The sequence below is a fragment of the Eucalyptus grandis genome, chromosome 8, assembly GCF_016545825.1.
Source record: "Eucalyptus grandis isolate ANBG69807.140 chromosome 8, ASM1654582v1, whole genome shotgun sequence".
Lineage (NCBI taxonomy): Eukaryota > Viridiplantae > Streptophyta > Magnoliopsida > Myrtales > Myrtaceae > Eucalyptus > Eucalyptus grandis.
Window position 1 is genome coordinate 1,107,439 of NC_052619.1, and position 17,897 is coordinate 1,125,335.

Here is a 17,897-nt window from a genome sequence, read left to right on the forward strand (position 1 = left end):
TCTAGTGACTTGTATGTGATGTTCTAGTTGAAGTTTGGCTTCGGCCTCTAAATGAAAGTTGTAAAGGACTTCTTGGAGTATAACATACTCAAATTTGGGACAAAAAAAAACAAGTATAAGTGAGTGAAATCGTTATTCTTTGGAAAGACTGGATCTGGAGATTTTGGGACCGACCCTTGATGAATGCATGGACTGTAAGGCAACCTTTTTGTCGAAATTTCACTTCAGTTTCTTAACAAAAGTTGTAAAGGACATCCTGCGGTACAACATATCATAAATTTAGAGAAAACAAACAAGAATAGGTAGGTGAAAATCGTGGTCTTTTGGGGATGGTTAGATCTGGAATTACGGTACTACGAACATGGATTTTAACCGTCCATATTTAATTATCTAGGACGAATTTGACTTCGATGTTTTCATGAAGTATCTACCTTATGGTCTTGGCTATCACATAGTCGAATTTCATAATTTTTGAAGGTCATTTGGGTATTTAATCGGAAATGTTTCTAAAACTGTGCAATCTGATGTGTTCGGATCTTGTAAGTTGCAATGTGTGGACTATATCATTTTGTATGAGGTTCTTTTGGAAATGTGTTCTGCATGAAATATCTCTCTTCATGTCTTCCCTACAACATATTTAAATTTCGTAATTTTTGTAGTTCATTTGCCTATTTAACCAAAAATGTTTCAAAAACTGTGCAAGTAGAGAATAGGAAAAGTAAATCGATTTTATCTTTTAATCCAGAACGAATTGGACTACGATTTCTTCATGAAACTTGTACCTCTAGGTCTTAAATACAACGTGTCCAAATTTCAGAATTTTCTGAGTTCATTTAAGGGTTTAATCGAAATTTTTTTCAAAACTTGTACCTCTAGACATTCTTGTTCTAGTGGTGTTTTATTTCTACTTTCTAGTTTGCTATTTGTTTTGAAATTTCTAATTATATTCTATTATTGTTGTGCAGTGCGAAGTTAATGTATCAAGATAACATGTCAATGGGAAGTTACCGTGTAGTATACGCGTACATTATAGTTTTTTTTGGTAACGTGCGTGCACGTTATAGTTTTTTTTGGTAACGTGCGCATACGTTATATTTTTTTTGGTAACGTGCGCATATGTTATAGTTTTTTTTTTTGGTAACGTGCGCGTACGTTATATTTTTTTTGGGTAACGTGCGCATATGTTATAGTTCAAATATGAAAAACAAAAAAAAAAAAAAACCTCGTTGGAACCCGAAACCGATCATGGAACCCGCGACGGGGGGTAGGTTCTGCTCCCACAAGTAGGCCCAAGTGTTCTCATTTTAAGGAACTCGTATCCGGGTGAGGTTCCATGTTCCACTGAACCGAACCTAACCTGAATCCTCACCCCAAAGTGTCCAAAACCCGACCGACCCGAACACGACTCAAACACGAAACAAGTTGAGTATATGTTTGGAGTCTTAAAATTGTTCGGGTAATTATTATGAAATAAGAAAACAAACATATTTTAGATCGGATTAAGGTTAAAACATTATTAGCCCCGAACACGAACAAAACAAGACTCTCACCCAAGTCCCAAACCCAAACACTCTTCAGTCTTCACCCAAACTCAAACCCGAAACAAGACTCTTCACTTCTCCGGTCGTCCACTCCGCCGCCGCCGCCGCCGCCGCCGCCGCCGTCGACTACGCCGTCTCGTCGATTCCGCTGCCGCTCTCTTCTTGCTCCTCGCATTCTAGGGTTCCTCTCGATCTGATCTAGTCGGTGAAGGACCGGAGCTGGAGCTGCTGCCTCTCTCGGTCCGCTGTTGCCGCCGCTCTCCAGCACCGGCATCGCCCTCAACCACGTCCCCGCCGGTAAGAACGCCTCCTCCTTTGTCTCCGCTCGTGTGTGCTGATCGATGGGTCGCTTCGTCTTGTTCCTTCTTCGCGGTCGTTCGATGAAAGAATCGATTTTTTTGCCTCCGTGTGTGTTCTGATCGGCCGTTGATTTCGTCTTTCCGGTTAATTTTAGTTGCTCCGGCTGAATAAAGTATGAAGTTGATCTGGGCTGGGGATGCCTGTGGTTGTCTCTGGCTCTAATTTGCTTGAGCTTCAAAAGGGATCTATACTAGGTGGTCGTTGGACCTCTGCAGTTGTTGGGTTTCTAGTTTAAGAGGCATGTTTAGATCTGCTCGGTCGGTATGGCATCTTTGAACCTGAATTTAGCTCAAATTTGTTTCTCTGCAAATGGGTATGCTCGACCGATACTGCTGTCTTCCGTCGCTTTCGGGATGGAAACACAAGCTAACCGGAGCTGGAGCTGGTAGGCTCTTGAATCTGCTTTTGTTCAGTTCTTTCGACCAGTTGTATGGCATATTCTGGCGCTTCTTTTGGATAGTGGGCTCTCTCTTCTGTTTCCGGTGGCAACTTGTTTTGGATGTATGTCTTTGTTGTTTGGAACTTACCATGGGGTATACGGATTCTGTCATCTTTAAGAAGGAGCATCATCAGTGGGGTAGTACAAGTTAATTTTTTGGAAAGAATGGTGGGCTACTTAGCAGCTCGAACTGGGATTGATGTATATTTATGGGGGCTGATTCTTTTGGCTTTTGAGCCGGGCTTGGACCCATTTGTGAGATGAAAGCAGAACATCTTCGAATTAGTGACTTTTCAGAGGCATTGATTCCTTGTGTTTGATGCAAAAGTAGTGCTGGTGAAGCTCTTGACAGTTGACATGATCTGATGCTTTGCAATGACCTTAACCATCCTCTTGTTTGCTCTTAGTTGATATCATATCTTACAAGTTCTTTAGTGGGTTTTTTCCTCAACTTCCCTGCTATTTTTTTCATCTCATAATTGCTCCTACTTGGGGCACAACTTTGGAGGGCATATTCTCTCCTCATAACTTCATATTGTACCGTCAATGCAGCAGCTCGCTTGCTATTATTGTTATCAACATAGTTGTTGCTTCCTTTGCATGTAAATAATCTCGCAAAGGTATATCCACTTTGCCCTTTTACCTTCACCTGACACATATGTGCGTTGTAGTAGTTTTTTGTAAGTTTCACTTCAGAGAACACATAGTGTGCCTATGTTAGGATTTTTATATTGCTGCAAAATCGCTGTCAGGTCATGTATTTATCGAAAGATTTTGATTCATGGCATAGTTTCTGCCATTTAAGTGTGATTCTAAAAGGTCCGTTGTTGAAGTTACAATTACAAACAGAGATCACACGGAAAAAGATTGGAGTTATGCCTACTGCTATATTTGGGATGAACGAAAGTGGAAGCAAAGTGAAAACAAATAATAACAGATAAAAGAGGAGGGAAATTGTTTGGAATAGGTAAAATAAGAGGGAAACAATTTGTCTGAATTTCTTCTCAGAATTTGAAGGACATGGCTCAAAAGTTCCATGGCAGTTGCTCCAATACTACCCATCACTGTGTTAACTAACTTCATTTGTCTCCACTTTTTTAGCCTTCAAAACTCATCCGAACAAGGAGAGAAATGACGTTTATCTTTCTCCTCTTTCCTTTCAATTTCCTTCTTGTTTTTCCTTCATTTCTCTCATAACTTGAGTGCCATATACATCTTGATGAGTACAATATGAATGGTCTTTTCTTTTGTAGGTAATTGAAGGACTTGGGGGTGTTGTAGCTTCAGATGGAAGCACAAGCACACACATTGTAACTGGGAAAGTCAGGAGGACTCTGAATTTCTGCAATGCCCTCTGCTCAGGGTATTGAAATTATATTCTTCTATTATTAGGTTCAACATGTTATAGCATGTCATGTAATGTTGCATCTGCAGCTGGTTTAAGTATTTGCTTCGAGTTTCTGTTTTGGCATCTTAAATACAGCTGGCATGATTTTTGTTGACAAGTAGATTGAACAAAGAGTTGTTCCTTTTCAGCTTTCGTAAAATTATTGTGGTTATTATGTTTGCTGTGGTTGTGGATTGTGGCATGATTCAACATTTGTATTTTTATATGTCGTTGTTGCATAACTGAAATTTTTAACTAACCCCAGAGAAAAAAAAAAAAAACCAGAAACCCGTCCCGACCTGAACTGAATTATCGATGAGGGTCTAATGTGTTTCGGGTTGGGTTGAGTAACATCAAAACCCAACCCAACCCAACCCATTGACACCCCTACCAATAAGGGCCAGCGATGGGGCAGCGGCCTTAGGTAGAGGGCCTAGGTTTTTTCTTTGTGCGTGTGTTCATTTTTATTTTTATTTTTCAAGTTTTAGCCTTTTTGTTTCTTTTTTGAGTTTATGTTTTTTAAGGAATTTTTTGGTTTTTTAACCTAATTTAATTAAGATTTTGTATAAAAATGAGGATTCGCATCAAAATGACGTCATTTTAGTGCTTTTGTATAACGCCATATGGGAGAGATAAAATATTTAAAAAACAAAAACACATCAACATGTTCCATTAGTTGAATTTGACGAAGTTAATTGAATGACTCGATTTTTACACGAAATTGAATCATGGGCGAGGGCCTGTAAGCCCTTATTTGCCGCTGGCAGGGGTCGCCTTGCCTGAGTCCTTGTTGGGCACCGGCAAGTCGACCTGCGCTTAGATCTAGCAAGGGTTGGCCTTGCCTATGGCTAGTGAAGGTTGCTTAGATGATGCCGGCTCTCCCATGTGGCTTTCGAGGGCGGCCTTACCTGTCCCTCTCTCTGGGCATCATCGGTAGCTAGCCATCACTTGAGACTGACAATTGGCGAAGATGAAAAGAAAAAAAGAACAAGGAAAGAAGAAAAAAAAAATGTAAAAAATTTAGAGGACAAAATGCCCTTAACTAGCCGGTAAGTCCAACCCTTCTTTAATAGTGACATGCCACTTTAGCTCTTTATTTGAAACTTTCCTTGGATACTTTAATATTTTGCTTTCTTTAGGGATCAAACCTTCAACCTTAAACTACCCATTCAGATACTTTGTAGTCACGATTATTTTTTCCTAAATTTCAAGAGACATTTTGATAATGTAAATGTTATGTATATATTAGCAAAAATAAGATTAAGAAAACGAAAAAAGATACAGAAGTAATAAAATCAGTGGTACATATGTAGGTGTATTTACATGATTTTCCACTTTAAAAATTCTCAACGAGGGTAATGAAATGAAAAGGGAGATGGAATTGATAATTTCAGCACTAACTATATGGATATTGAGTTTTGAAACTTTAAATCATTAGAGGCGAATAAAGTATATTTAAAATATGATTAAAGACATTTGAGGAAGAAAAGAAGGAATGAGTGATTTTATAAATTCAATGATAAGAAAATTTGTGCGTCGAAGAAAAAGGGCTAAAAAAAGAAAGAAAAAGTTGTGAAAATCAGGTCTAAAGCCCAGCCCAGCCCAGCCCAGCCCAGCCCAGCGCAAGGAAGTTAGGCCCAATGTTTGGAGGCGGCAAAAGGCCAACAGTTTCTCCTATTTCACTTCCCCTCCAACCCTAAAAAGATAGAAGTGAATAACAAAGACAAATATTTCATGCTTTGCCCTGTCGCAGTTGTAGCTGCGGGAAGAAGTGGGAGATTGACAGGGAATAAGCTTCGGCTTCTTGCGGATTGGGCCTCCTCCTCTGATATCAAAGTCTCAATCTTTCTTCGTGCCCTCCTCAGCTCTCTCTTCGCCGAACGGTGGGTTCGTCTCGTTTCCGTTGAATTTGGTGGCCCCTTCATTCAATTAGAGTCGGTTCAGTTTTGCTTCTGTGTGTTTCTGTTGCTTTTAGTGGTGGGATAATGCATGATAGCTGTTGAAGATTTCACATTTGGTTCTAGTTCTGCGTTGTTTTATTAATCATTTGTAATTGGGTCTGCCACTGAAAGTTTCGTTTCATTCGTTTGTGCTGCAGAAAGAATTCGAAGGACTTGAGCTAGAAGGACCATGGGGAAGAGGTCCGGGAGTCAGAAAAGGGAGAAGAGGGGCTCTAAGAGGAGGGCTATCGATGAAGACGTGGCCTCGGAAGACATTGATGACGAAATAGATGCCTGTGAGTTATGTCCCTCGGCTGAGTATCTGCTTACTGGCGCCGCGTGCTTTCTGTTTGTGTAAATGCTGGTGTGAAGTTTGCTGCTTTATAAATGGTTTCTCTTATTGATGTTTTTATTTATAGTTCACAAACAAAGGGATGTTGTGCCGCTGAACATTCACAGTGATGCTGGGGAGTCAGATGATGACAATGAAGAGCCTGTCTTTGATTTAAGGTACTTAAGTTCCCTTTGATGCAGATTTGGTATAGTCCATCCAGTCAACTTGGGTTGGGACAGAGTTGAATTTGGTTTGATGAGGGAAGGTTTTCAAGGAATTTAGTGATAATTAAATGAATGTTTGTATGAGATTTGCGTTTGAATATTTGTGTGGATCAAGTTGGTGTTGTCTTGTGAAAGTTATATTTTTGTGGTGATGTGATCTTTCATAAGGCATTTCTTTTGTGGTTTTTAATTACATTTTCACATTAGCTGGTGAACTGTTGTCAAATTAACATGCATGAGAGACTTCCTTTCTGATTTTCTTATTAAATGATTAGTACTTTTAAAATTCTGGACTTCTACTGGTCATTTATAAATTGGTGCTTTGAAATTATTAGTCGATCCCCAATATTTGTTTATTGGAAAGAGAAATTAATGGAATATGGTGTCTTGGAATTTCTTTTAGGACGAAGAGGATGAAGAGGAGGATGAAGTTGATGACACTCAATTGACCGGGCTTGCTGCAAAAAGTAAGATTGTCTCAAGTTATTTTGCTTTTCTTGAGTTACTACTACTGCCCACTGAAGTTGTCCTTTTCTACATGCCAATTCATCAAATAGTTCCTAATTCTCTGAGTAAGTTGTCATACCTGCTCAACGTCTAATATCTGAAGCTAAGTTGGCTTAAGCTCGGCAGTCAATAATTCTGCTTAGAAAACTAGAAGTCTTGTTGGCCATGAAGTCCTTGAGAGTAAATGTGTTAACTGCTAATAGATGAAGAACTCTGAAATTGCAGTCTAAGTGCATGTTCACTTTTGTTGAGTCTGGTTTTATGGGAATTAGGTGCTATTTTTTGATGAGATTAGTCTAAAAATAGCTGTTTAATTTTTAACCAGTCTCCAAGAGTTGGTTTGCTTTGCGTTACACTCTTGTTTGCTGTTTGTCATTTCAACGGTAAAACCTTTTCAGGTGAATTTGTGATGTTGTAACATCAAATAAAAGTGATGGAATTTGATCTTACTTGAATATGATATATTGAAAATTTTTTAGGGAGCTCTGCTATCTTTTCATGATCTCATTAATTTTGTGTGGAGAGGAAAAACATCCTCTGATTCCACCAAGCCTACCATAGTAGAATGTATAGGTGAAGAAGCCAATAGCGGTATGCTCTTCTATTATCAATTTCACGTCTTTGCCATCTTTGGGACGCTACATCTATCCTCTTTTATGATAATTAGATGGATGGTAATGGTTACGAGTTATCTCGTAAGAGAAATCATTTTGGTTCATAATTTGGTAGCTCCACATGTATTATTTCTCCTATGGTGACCTATTGTAATAGTGGGCAACCATTCAGCGTATTGCTTGATAGGAGAAAGGTGATTGTCCTAGTGATGATCAATTTACCAAATTCAGGAAGTCTTACATTCAATTTTTTACTTCTTCATCCTTTTCGTAGCCTGTGACAAATGAAGAGAGTAAAATATCTTGTACATCATGCCTTGGTTCATTTTGCCCTATTGATCATTCACTGCTTCTTAAAAGTGTAATGACCTCATGTAGTGGCCAAATGCTTGGTTTTTGTTGGTGATGTTGACTTCCACTTTTACAGTTCAATTTCCATATAGTTGTTTGCATTGTTTGTAGTTGCAAGACAGCAAAAGTTTTTGCGAGCGAAAATTGGTGGGGTGGAAGACGAAATGCATGATGAGGAGGAAGAAGATGAAGACAAGAAGGCCGTTTGGGGCAAAAGTAAGAGACAAGTACTATAATGCGATGAGGTACGTTGAGTTGGAAATCGACTTCATCCCTCTTTAGTACGCTTTACTATTTAATAAAATTTTATTAGAGAACGAAGGGAGGGAAAAATAAAAAAGAAATTAATTAATAAAAGAAAGGAAAATAAAATAAAGTGAGCAAGAGTGTCGCGAGATAGTTATTTTTTCAAAGGATAAATTTTTAAATTAACAAAATTAAAATTATATCTCAATATAAATAATATTTGAATTCTAATATAAGAAATTCAAAATAACAAAAAAATAACAATTTAGTTATTTTAATTTAATCTTATTTTTATTTTTTAAATTAACAAAAATTAAAATTATATCTCAATATAAATAATATTTGAATTCTATGGAACATGCGAAGAACTGGGCATTTATTTCCTGTTCTCTCCATTTCCATTCACTCGAGAATAAAGACCGCATACCCTGACCGACTCGATCTAGATCGGTAGATTGTTCGAACTCGGCTCCAACGATTTTCGAGATCGTTTAGTTCAAATAGCTAAAGGGTCTCGCTTGAGTTTGGCAACAAGTAGTTTTGTCTTAGCCTAACCAAGTGGCTTCATTTTTGTTTACTCTAGATACATTTGCCCTTATTGCGAAAATGAGCAATTGGACAACAAAATAGACAAGACGAGAAAATAAATCGGACACCAAATTTATGTGCAATCATAATTACCTACGTTCATGAGAAGAACAGTAATAAATTTCACTATAGATCAAGTGAGACTACGGAGATTACACATTTGAGTTATTCAAACATTTTCAGTGTTTTCCAAGCCCCAATTACCCCTAATAACTCACACAGTATTTAGTTCTGCAATTCCTCGCTACATAATCTTTCAATCTCACGAAGAAATTCACAGATCTTACCACAATATTTCACGATTGCAAACACTAATCTTTCTTGGATGTATTGCACGAACAAAGCCCACCATCAAGCACTTGACAAAACGGCGCTTCGACGACCCTTGGATATCTTCAAGGTGTAATTCACAAGCAGAAGCTCTTCTTTGATAATCTTCACAAAGATCATCCACTTTGTCTGTATAGGCAAAATTGGACCAAAATAGGAAACTAAACAGATTTGCGCTATTTAACAGCCTTAAATAGCATAAGAGCTAGACAAATATAGATAAAAGAATTTGAATGCAATTCGACTTCTTTAATGGAGTTATACTTCATAGACAAAAAATTTGACTTTGTAAGTTACGCTCCAATGCTATTATTGTTCAAAGAGTCCTAATGCTTGCATTTCTCTTGGCACTAGACGTGACCGTTCATTAGATTTGTTATGAAAGAATTAGATTGAAAAACTCCTCGGATTTACTTTACGTTGGACATCTACATAAATATCACTTTTCAAGTGAGATCCCATAGGAAAAGACAAATTTGCCCATCATGACCTACATGGGGTTTTGTATTGACCTCGATTTTAAACTTCACTCACGGCAAATCGCGGGAAAGTACTCGAAAATTGTTAAACTTAGTGTATTTCTATCAATTCAATTCTAAATTTATCAATTTGGTTATGAATCTTTTTTATAATTTACCAATTGAGCCTATCTAGCTAATGTTAATCGAAAATTGTTGATGTAAACATCAGACGTTCACGTTTGGTGCTGACATCTATAATTTTTACAATTTTTTTTTACTTATTTTTAACTTTCATTTTGGCTAAGAAGGGTTGCTCGTCGACTACAAGCAAGGCTTTTGCATCTAACAAGGGCCTCACTCAGATTCAGTGAGGGATTTGGATGATGGCCCTAGGCAAGGCCTTTGCAACTAGCCGGAGCTTTTGTGCCTTTGCCCGTGCCCATGATGGCCTTGCCCTAGCCCTTTGCGATCCTTGCCCAAAAGTGGTGAGGGCCTAAGCCAGGGCCACGACTCTCACGGGCCAAAATGAAGGGAAAAATAAAGAAACAAACAAATAAAAATAAATGAAAATAATTTTTTTTAAATTATTAAAAAATATCACTATCTAAGCTAGCCGTGTCATGTCAAATGGCCAACGTCCATATCGGTGATTTCTAGTTAAAATTAATCAAATAGACTCAATTAATAATATGTGAAAACATTTAAGGCCAAATTGATTTTAGTAAAATGTTTAAAAATCAATTTTAATAAAATCAATTGACACCAATATAAAGTTTATGATTTTTTTTAAATACTCTCTTGAAATTGCCGCACGTCATTTACGGTTCTCAACGAATCATCTTCATTTTCAATTTTGTAAACTGTGCTCCCTTGAAACTCCATAACTTGCCACCATGACTTCCAAGGAAAATTCTAAATAAGGACCCGAAGTTGACCAAATTTCTCAAATAAAGACTCAAAATGAACTTTGTGTTAGATAAAGACCTAAAGTGAACCCATTGTCTCAAATAAGGACCCGAAATGGTTGAATCAATTCTAAATAAGAACCCGAGCTTGCTGGTCAGCCAAATATTCGCCGAAGTTGAATCAAGCATGTGACATTTCCGACGACCGGAGTTTGGGCAATTTTGTCCAAAAAATATAGGGAAAATTAACAAATCCTAAAATAGAAACAAAAAAACCCTAGGTTTTCTACGGTCTTCTTGTTCTTTGTACCCATCTTACGCAAAGTCAAAGACCGAAGTTCTCCCATTCCTTGTACTCATCCTCCGCAAAGTCGAAGACTCAAATTCTCCGCTAGTTGAGGCATGAATTCAAAAACAAGAAAAAAACCAGTTGCTTCTTTCTTTGTTTGCGAAGACCCAAATTCTCCACCAGTCGAGCAAGGCGAGGAGAGACGAGAATCGAGTCACGATGATGATCGGGTAGCGATTTGGTTGAGGAGCAGCGGGGGAGAAGAAAGAAGAAAACGTAAACATCTAAATAAATAACCTAAACTTAATTAATTTAGAATTTTCCCTTTTTTTTCCAATCACAAATTTCTGACAAAATTGCCCCTATTTTAATCGCCGAAAAATGTCTGCCGGCGAATTAAGGTCCTCAATAGAGATTAACTTGATTACTTTGGGTTTTTATTTGACACAAAATTCACTTCGGGTTCTTATTTGAAATAATGAGTTCACTTCAGTCCTTATATGACACAAAGTTCACTTTGGGTATTTATTTGGAATTTTCCTGACTTCCATCATCTTGAAATCATTTTTGCAAGAACTCAATTATTTATTGGCCTCTAGCATACTCATAATTATTTTCTCTTTTCTTTTGAAATTAGTGAATTACACATGCCACATTACTTTCTCATACCTATTTTTAAAGACACTATGGCTTCATTTGTTTTTGTGTAAATAAATGATTTGAAAAATATTTTTCTAAAAATAATTACTTATATCGCTTGAAATGATTAATTATTGAAATATATTTTCTTTAACGATAACAATTTAAATTTACATAATTTTCTTGCACGATCGAAATATTTTTTATCCATTTATAATAATCATTTTTAAGAAAATATTTTCAAAATCTTTCATTTTTCACGAAACAAATGCATCGTTTATTTGCTTTTCATCTCCCTGTTTATTATTTACACGAAGCATTACTAGTGTATGGCAATTAACTCTCTACCCTTTCAACACAAAGTTCATTGAGCGTGCTTACCGTTTGGTGCTAGTTTAGAAAGTTGATATATACCGTGGATTTAGTCTCTTTAAATTGGGGATAATATCCGTGCTTTTTTATATGAAAAAGAATTAAAGCTATATAGGAAAATTAGCATCTAAAATCTACTACCCCTATTTTACTATCTAATAATATATGAAGTGACAGTGAAAAGAACTTCATGTACAAGCGCTTATCAATTTTAAGATGACCAAATTCAATCAACAGGACGATTTCCTTCTCACTAACCAAACTAGAAAAGGATACCCCAACTTTAGAAAAAGGAAAAAGAAGAAGAAAATAAGTAGTTATTAATTTTGCTTTTGTTCTGACCATTTTATATGGCATGATTTGTTTTGAGATAATTTTTATAATTTTTAATATTTTTGAATTTTTTTTCTCTTTCTTTATTTTTCCCTGTTCTTTTCACATATTGTCGCGACTTACCCTCGGGAGGAGGGAACAGGTTTAGGCGTATTGCCTAAAGGACGGGCCTAAGGCCCATGATTAGGCGCGGGCTCTCTCAAGCCCATACCCCGCGTGACGTTGGGATATTCTTAAGGAATTTTGCACAAAATGAGTTGCCACTAGCCTATTGGGGTCGGCTAGAAACCAAGTGAGGCATAGGAGCGTGCCTCACTTCCTACGCAACCAGAGAATCTAGACGGGGACTTGATTACACTAATTAACCAATTAATGCCCTTTCGGTACCTAATCTTGTTCATTTTAAAAGAAATGATTTTTGTCAGGCAGTCTAGATTGATTTTATGCTTATCCACTAACATGTGAGGTGTTCATATGGGTGTACAACTATTAAGGTAACAATCAAGATTCTAATTGCAATAAAATTAAACACATGCAATTCAACATAATTAAATATACAAACTAGACATACAATATAATAAATATACGAGTAAATAAAGGCTTAATTACATTAAAAAAAAAAAAAGCAATACATGGCAATTCATAACCAAACCCTACATTTCTTAATTTTTGAAATTTTTTAATTTTTTTTTTAATTTTTTTAAATTAATTTAAAAAGGGGTGAACCGAGTCGAGTCTCGGTGGGTCCGTCGAGACCGGACCCGGGTTCGGTCGGTTGGGGCGGGCGAACCGGCCCGCCCGAGACAAGGCCCGGCCCGCCTTGGTCGGGCCTTTCTTTGGTTCGGATTGGGCCCAACCGGCGGGCCCAATCAGTCAAATATCTTTTATTTTAAAAATGAAGCCCACAACAAGCCCACAAGTCCATAAGTCCCTAAGCCCACTACCTAAAACAACCTAAACCAAACCCTAAGTATACCCGGCCCGGATGTGAGAAAAACCCTACTCGGTTCGTGACTTTCGCTCGACCCGGCCAAGACCCGATTTTGGAGCGGCGTTGACAACGGCGGCGGAGCAGAGACGGAGCAAGGCAGCTTCGAGTGCGTGTTGGAGGTAGACCGGTGACGCAGCTTTGGGTAGAGGCAGCGGCGGTGGTGGCGCGATGCTCGCGGGTTTGGTGCTTGAGCAGGAGGGTGCGGTGAGGAGGTTGAGCGGCGCGTCGGAGTCGTCGCTGGTCGAAGTGGCACAGGCGGAGCAAGAGGGCCGAGAGTAGAAGGCGCTTCGCTGGAGGAGGCTCGGAGTGGATCGGTGGGCGTCGGAGAAGAGGAGGACCCAGCAGCAGGGGGTCTCGACGAGAGGCGAGGCTTCGGGCTTGCAAGAGTATCGGTGGCGCGGTGAGGGGCTCGGCGAACGCGAGATCTGCAAGTCGAAGGCGAGGCAGAGCAGAAGCGAGTCGCCGCTAGGCGGTCACAGACGTGGGGTGGCTCGAACGGCTTCGGGCTCGGAGGGTGGCGGCTCGGACGGTGATGGGCAGCGCCACCGTTGCCCTCCTCCTCCCTCCGTTCCATCTCTCTTTTTCTCTCTCCCCAAATCTGTTTCCTTCTCCGCTCTCTGTCCTCTTCGGTTCTCCCCACGAGCTCCCCTCATTCACCTTTGTCTTCCTCCGGTTTTTTTTTTTTTTTTTTTTTTGTTCGAGCTCTCTTCTCTCTCCTTTTCTCCCCTTGCTCTCTTTGTTGCTTTTCTTTTTTGCGGGTTTCGCGTGCGAAACAAGCGGAGGAGGACAGAGGCTAACGTGGGCCGGGCCAAGAGGAAACGGGCTCGGCCCCTTCCACGTTTTCTTTTTTCTTTTTTTTGTTGTTTTTGCTTTTTTTTTTGTTTTCTTTTTTTTTGTTTGCTTTGTTTGTTTTTTCTTGTCTTTTTGTTTTCTTTTATTTATTTATTTTTGTTTTAGTGACTAATTCCTAATCTTGTACATAATAAAATTATAAAATTTAGGTGTTAACAGTTGCCCCTTTTTGAATGGGAGCTCGAAAAGGTTCCACTCAAAGACAAAAGACACCTAAATTATTTTGGCAATAAAGTGACCCAAGGTGCATAGGCACGTATCAGGCCGACGGAAAGGACTCATGGAAGTGCGTCTTGTCAATAAGAGGAAGAAAGACTCCGGGCTACAGAAGTACGCCGTGTCATAAGAAGAAGGACTCTAGGCTACAAAGCACTTCGGGCTACAAAGCTCTCCGTGTCATAGGAAGGACTCCGGGTTACAAAGCACTCCGGGCTACAAAAGCACGCCGAGCTACAAAGCTTTCCGTGTCATAAGAAGGACTCCGGGTTACGGAAAACCCACCGGGTCATAAGAAGGGGTTAAAGGACTCAGGGCTATGGAAAGTCCACTTAGGGTCATAAGAAGGGGTTGAAGGACTCTAGGCTACGGAAAGCCCACCGGGTCATAAGAAGGGGGAGAGGAAAGAGGTCTCACCGTGTAATAACGAATTTCGACCGGGTGTGATAGTCTCACTGTGTACGAATGGTTTATTTGGAAGGAAGGTTTCACCATGTACGAACGGGTTTCGACCGGATATGATAGTCTCACCGTGTACGAACGGGTTTCGACCGGGTATGATAGTCTCACCGTGTACGAACGGGTTTCGACCGGGAGGAATGTCTCACCGTGTACGAACGGATTTCGACCGGGTATGATAGTCTTATCGTGTAGGAACGGGTTTCGATCGGGAGAAAGGTCTCACTGTGTACGAACGGGTTTCGACCGGGTATGAAATACATGATTTAAGGAAAACCAATGAACCTTTGTAGATGGCATGGTTTAAGGTTGACCATGAACTTTTGGAGATGACATAGTTTAAGGTTGACCATGAACCTTTGGAGATGACATGGTTTAAGGTTTGACCATGAACCTTTGGAGATGACATGGTTTAAGGCTAATCATGAACCTTTGAAGATGACATGGTTTAAGGCTGACTATGAACCTTTGGTGGCGGCATGGTTTAAGGCTGACCATGAACCTTTGGATGTAATATGGTTTAAGGCTTACCATGAATCTTTGGTTTTTAGGGAAACACCCGTTAACTCCTTGAAACTGCATGGCTTCACTGAGGCATCCTGTCGAACTCAACTTGAGCAAATATCATTAGAGACGTCATCAAGAGATGTATTGGCAATATTGCAGCATCAATTGAACAAGCTAATCAAGCTAAGTCCGATTGCTTTTAAAAAATATTCGATGTCAATTAGCATCAAGTGGCGCAAAACTGTCATCTTGTTTGGGAATGCATCGTTAATCATCAAATTTTCTAGGAGTCAAGTTCTTGCCAGAATGATTTCTATTCGTGAAAAAGACTCATTAAGCATGCCAAACTGGAGCTTTTTAGTTAGAAAGGGCTTCTCACATACTCTCGATAAAATGGCTACTTGATTCTATCCATTCACATGGGAAGTAACTGATTGCTAAGAGTATCTCACATAACCTATGTCGAAGGCTTTCAGAAACATTTGCAATGAGTACAATCTAATCGATCAAAAGGGCCTTTTGAGAGGACCGCAATATAGGCTCGGTTAGGGCTTACACAAAGGAATTATTGCTTTGAGGCCAATAAAGGAACATTTGTCGTTATCTTCAACAGGTTTACAAGTCGAGAACTTTGAAGATAAGACAAGATGGAATTACCTCCACTCCTTCAAGTGATAGCTTTCTTTGTGGCATTCTCATTTTCATTCAAACCATCACAATCAGAAGAGACTTTGGAAGGGGTTGTAATGTTGGCTTGGGAGAGGCTTAAAAGGTTTAAAATTTTCAAGAGGGTTTTTAAGAGTCGATGATCATCATGGCATCGTGACCGGGTCACTCGACCTTTCGGAAGCATTTGGCTTTTGAAACACACAACATCTCAAAAGTCCCTTGACTAATCATTTATGCATGAGAGCTTTGCTCCTTTCTCTAATGTCCTTTACTCCTGCGATAATTTTTTTTTTTTTTTTTTTTTTTTTTTTTTTGCCGGCACTTAGAATTTGATAATTTTTTCTTCCACATAAGATGCAGCTTTTTGGCTTTTTTTCTTAACGGACATTGGCCTTGCTTTTACCAAGCATACTGCTTTTTCATGCCCCCTAATTTGTCAAACTTTTTGCTCTTTGAACTTTTGTAACTCTTATTACTTTCGAGATGCTTTTCACATTTTCTCATGATTGCCAATTGTATTTGGTCAATTCTTATGACTTGCCCTAGTGAAGGGAGATGATCACTGCTCGAGGTTCAGAAATGAATAATCAGGCCCAAATTGGTTAAAGCAATGGATATCAGTGTTTGGGTAAAGAAGGAAATGCTCTTCTTCACCTTAGGATGAGTCGAGCTCCGATGAGAATTCCTTTGAAGCTATCACTAGAAGATTGATGCAAGTAAAAGTAATGGAATCTTTCTCAATTTTTCGCTATCTCGACCATAACCTCCTATGCTGCCCTAGTGTAGGGTTCTTCTTGATAGGGGTACTTTGAATGATCATCTTTATTCGGCCCAAAAGGTTAGCAAGAGATCAGTGCAACGCTTGGGATTGATGAATGAAACGCCTTTGTCATTTCGATCTTTGTGCTCAACGCTGTTGGAGAAATCTTTCCAGAATATTTTGAAGCTGACAAAACATTTCTATCAGTCTAAGTCTGGATATCGATAGTTAAAGTCTCAAGAATTTATAGTCTCAAGACTTTGTTATCTCAAGACTCAAGACTCAAGACTCAAGACTCAAAATCATTCTCACTGACAGTCTTTCTAATCCAGTGTTGAAGGAAATCCAAAGCCGAGGTTTATGGTTGAGGATTTGATCCTATCCTCTCGGAATAGATTCCTTGGTTGGATAATCATTTGGATTCTTTAATTCTTATCTAAGATCGATTGAAGATCCGATGGTCGACGAAATAATCTTGGATTATTCTATTCTTGAAACCGAGATCCGATTGTATGGGCGAACATGATTGATGGGCTATCATCGATTCCTTAAATAGCTCGGATGATCTTCTTGATTGATTCCGTCCAACGGGTAGATTGGAGGAATTCCTTTGGTAAGTGCCAACGGCTATGATGGCATGAAGGAGTATAAAGGAAGACGTTGTAGTTGTCTTAAGTGTGTGATCGATAGAAAAATTCCAGTCCGAAGATCCTTGATTGTTAGTTGAGGCGAGCGAAATTGTATACGAGAGAGTGTTTATACTTGGTGACGCCTTGAGTGAGTGTGGTAGATCATCTACACCTAGAAATCAAGGAAGATCAACACGTAACAACTCTTTGATCATAGTGGAATCCAGCCAATCGGGCATCGGTGCGCGTAAGAGTGGACGTAGGCTTGAATCAAGCCGAACCACTATAAACCGAGTGTTCAATTCTCTCTTTCCCTTACTCGGTCTTGCGATTGAATTTTTAACTTTGCAAATTCTCTAATTGTTTAAATATCGTGCAAGCTTCGAGAAATTGTTTGTATACCTATTCACCCCCCTCAGGTACTCGTACTAGCTATTTCAATTGGTATCGAGCCCGTGTTCTTACTTTGTTTGAAGTGTTTTACTTGAGTAAAAGATCCATGGCTAGTATGCTAGCACCGGGGCGATGGAGGGGCAAAGCAATACCAGACCTCCCTACTTCGATGGAAAGGATTACAACATCCGGAAGAGCAAGATGAAAGCTTTCCTACGATCAAAGGATCCTACGGAATGGGACGTAGTGGAAAAGGAATCACTCCTTTTTGCATCAATCACCGAAAGAGGGAAAGAAAGCGTTGAAACCGGCGGAATGTCTCAAGAAGAAATAAACAAGAGACAAGCACTCGATGCTAAAGCAATTTATTCTTTATATTGTGCTTTGTCACCAATCGAATATAATGAATATCTTCTTGTGTCACAAAGCAAAAGAAGTCCGGGGACAGTTACATATCACTTATGAAGGGACGGATCGAGTGAAGGAGACCGAATTAACATTCTTCTTGGTCAATATGAATCCTTCAAAATGAAACCGGGAGAATCTATAACCGACATGTTT

General features: G+C 39.2%; 2 long non-coding RNA genes across 2 annotated transcripts; both read left to right on the forward strand.

Moving 5' to 3' along the window:
* Window positions 1-1,581: 1,581 nt before the first annotated feature.
* On the forward strand, window positions 1,582-3,902 carry LOC120286552. The gene is made up of 2 exons (XR_005545196.1): window positions 1,582-1,838; window positions 3,594-3,902. It is a non-coding gene; the product is annotated as an uncharacterized LOC120286552 (long non-coding RNA).
* A 1,621-nt stretch (window positions 3,903-5,523) lies between these two features.
* Window positions 5,524-7,882, forward strand: LOC120286511. Its single transcript, XR_005545146.1, has 5 exons — window positions 5,524-5,610; window positions 5,826-5,963; window positions 6,087-6,177; window positions 6,629-6,692; window positions 7,809-7,882. It is a non-coding gene; the product is annotated as an uncharacterized LOC120286511 (long non-coding RNA).
* Window positions 7,883-17,897: the final 10,015 nt, after the last annotated feature.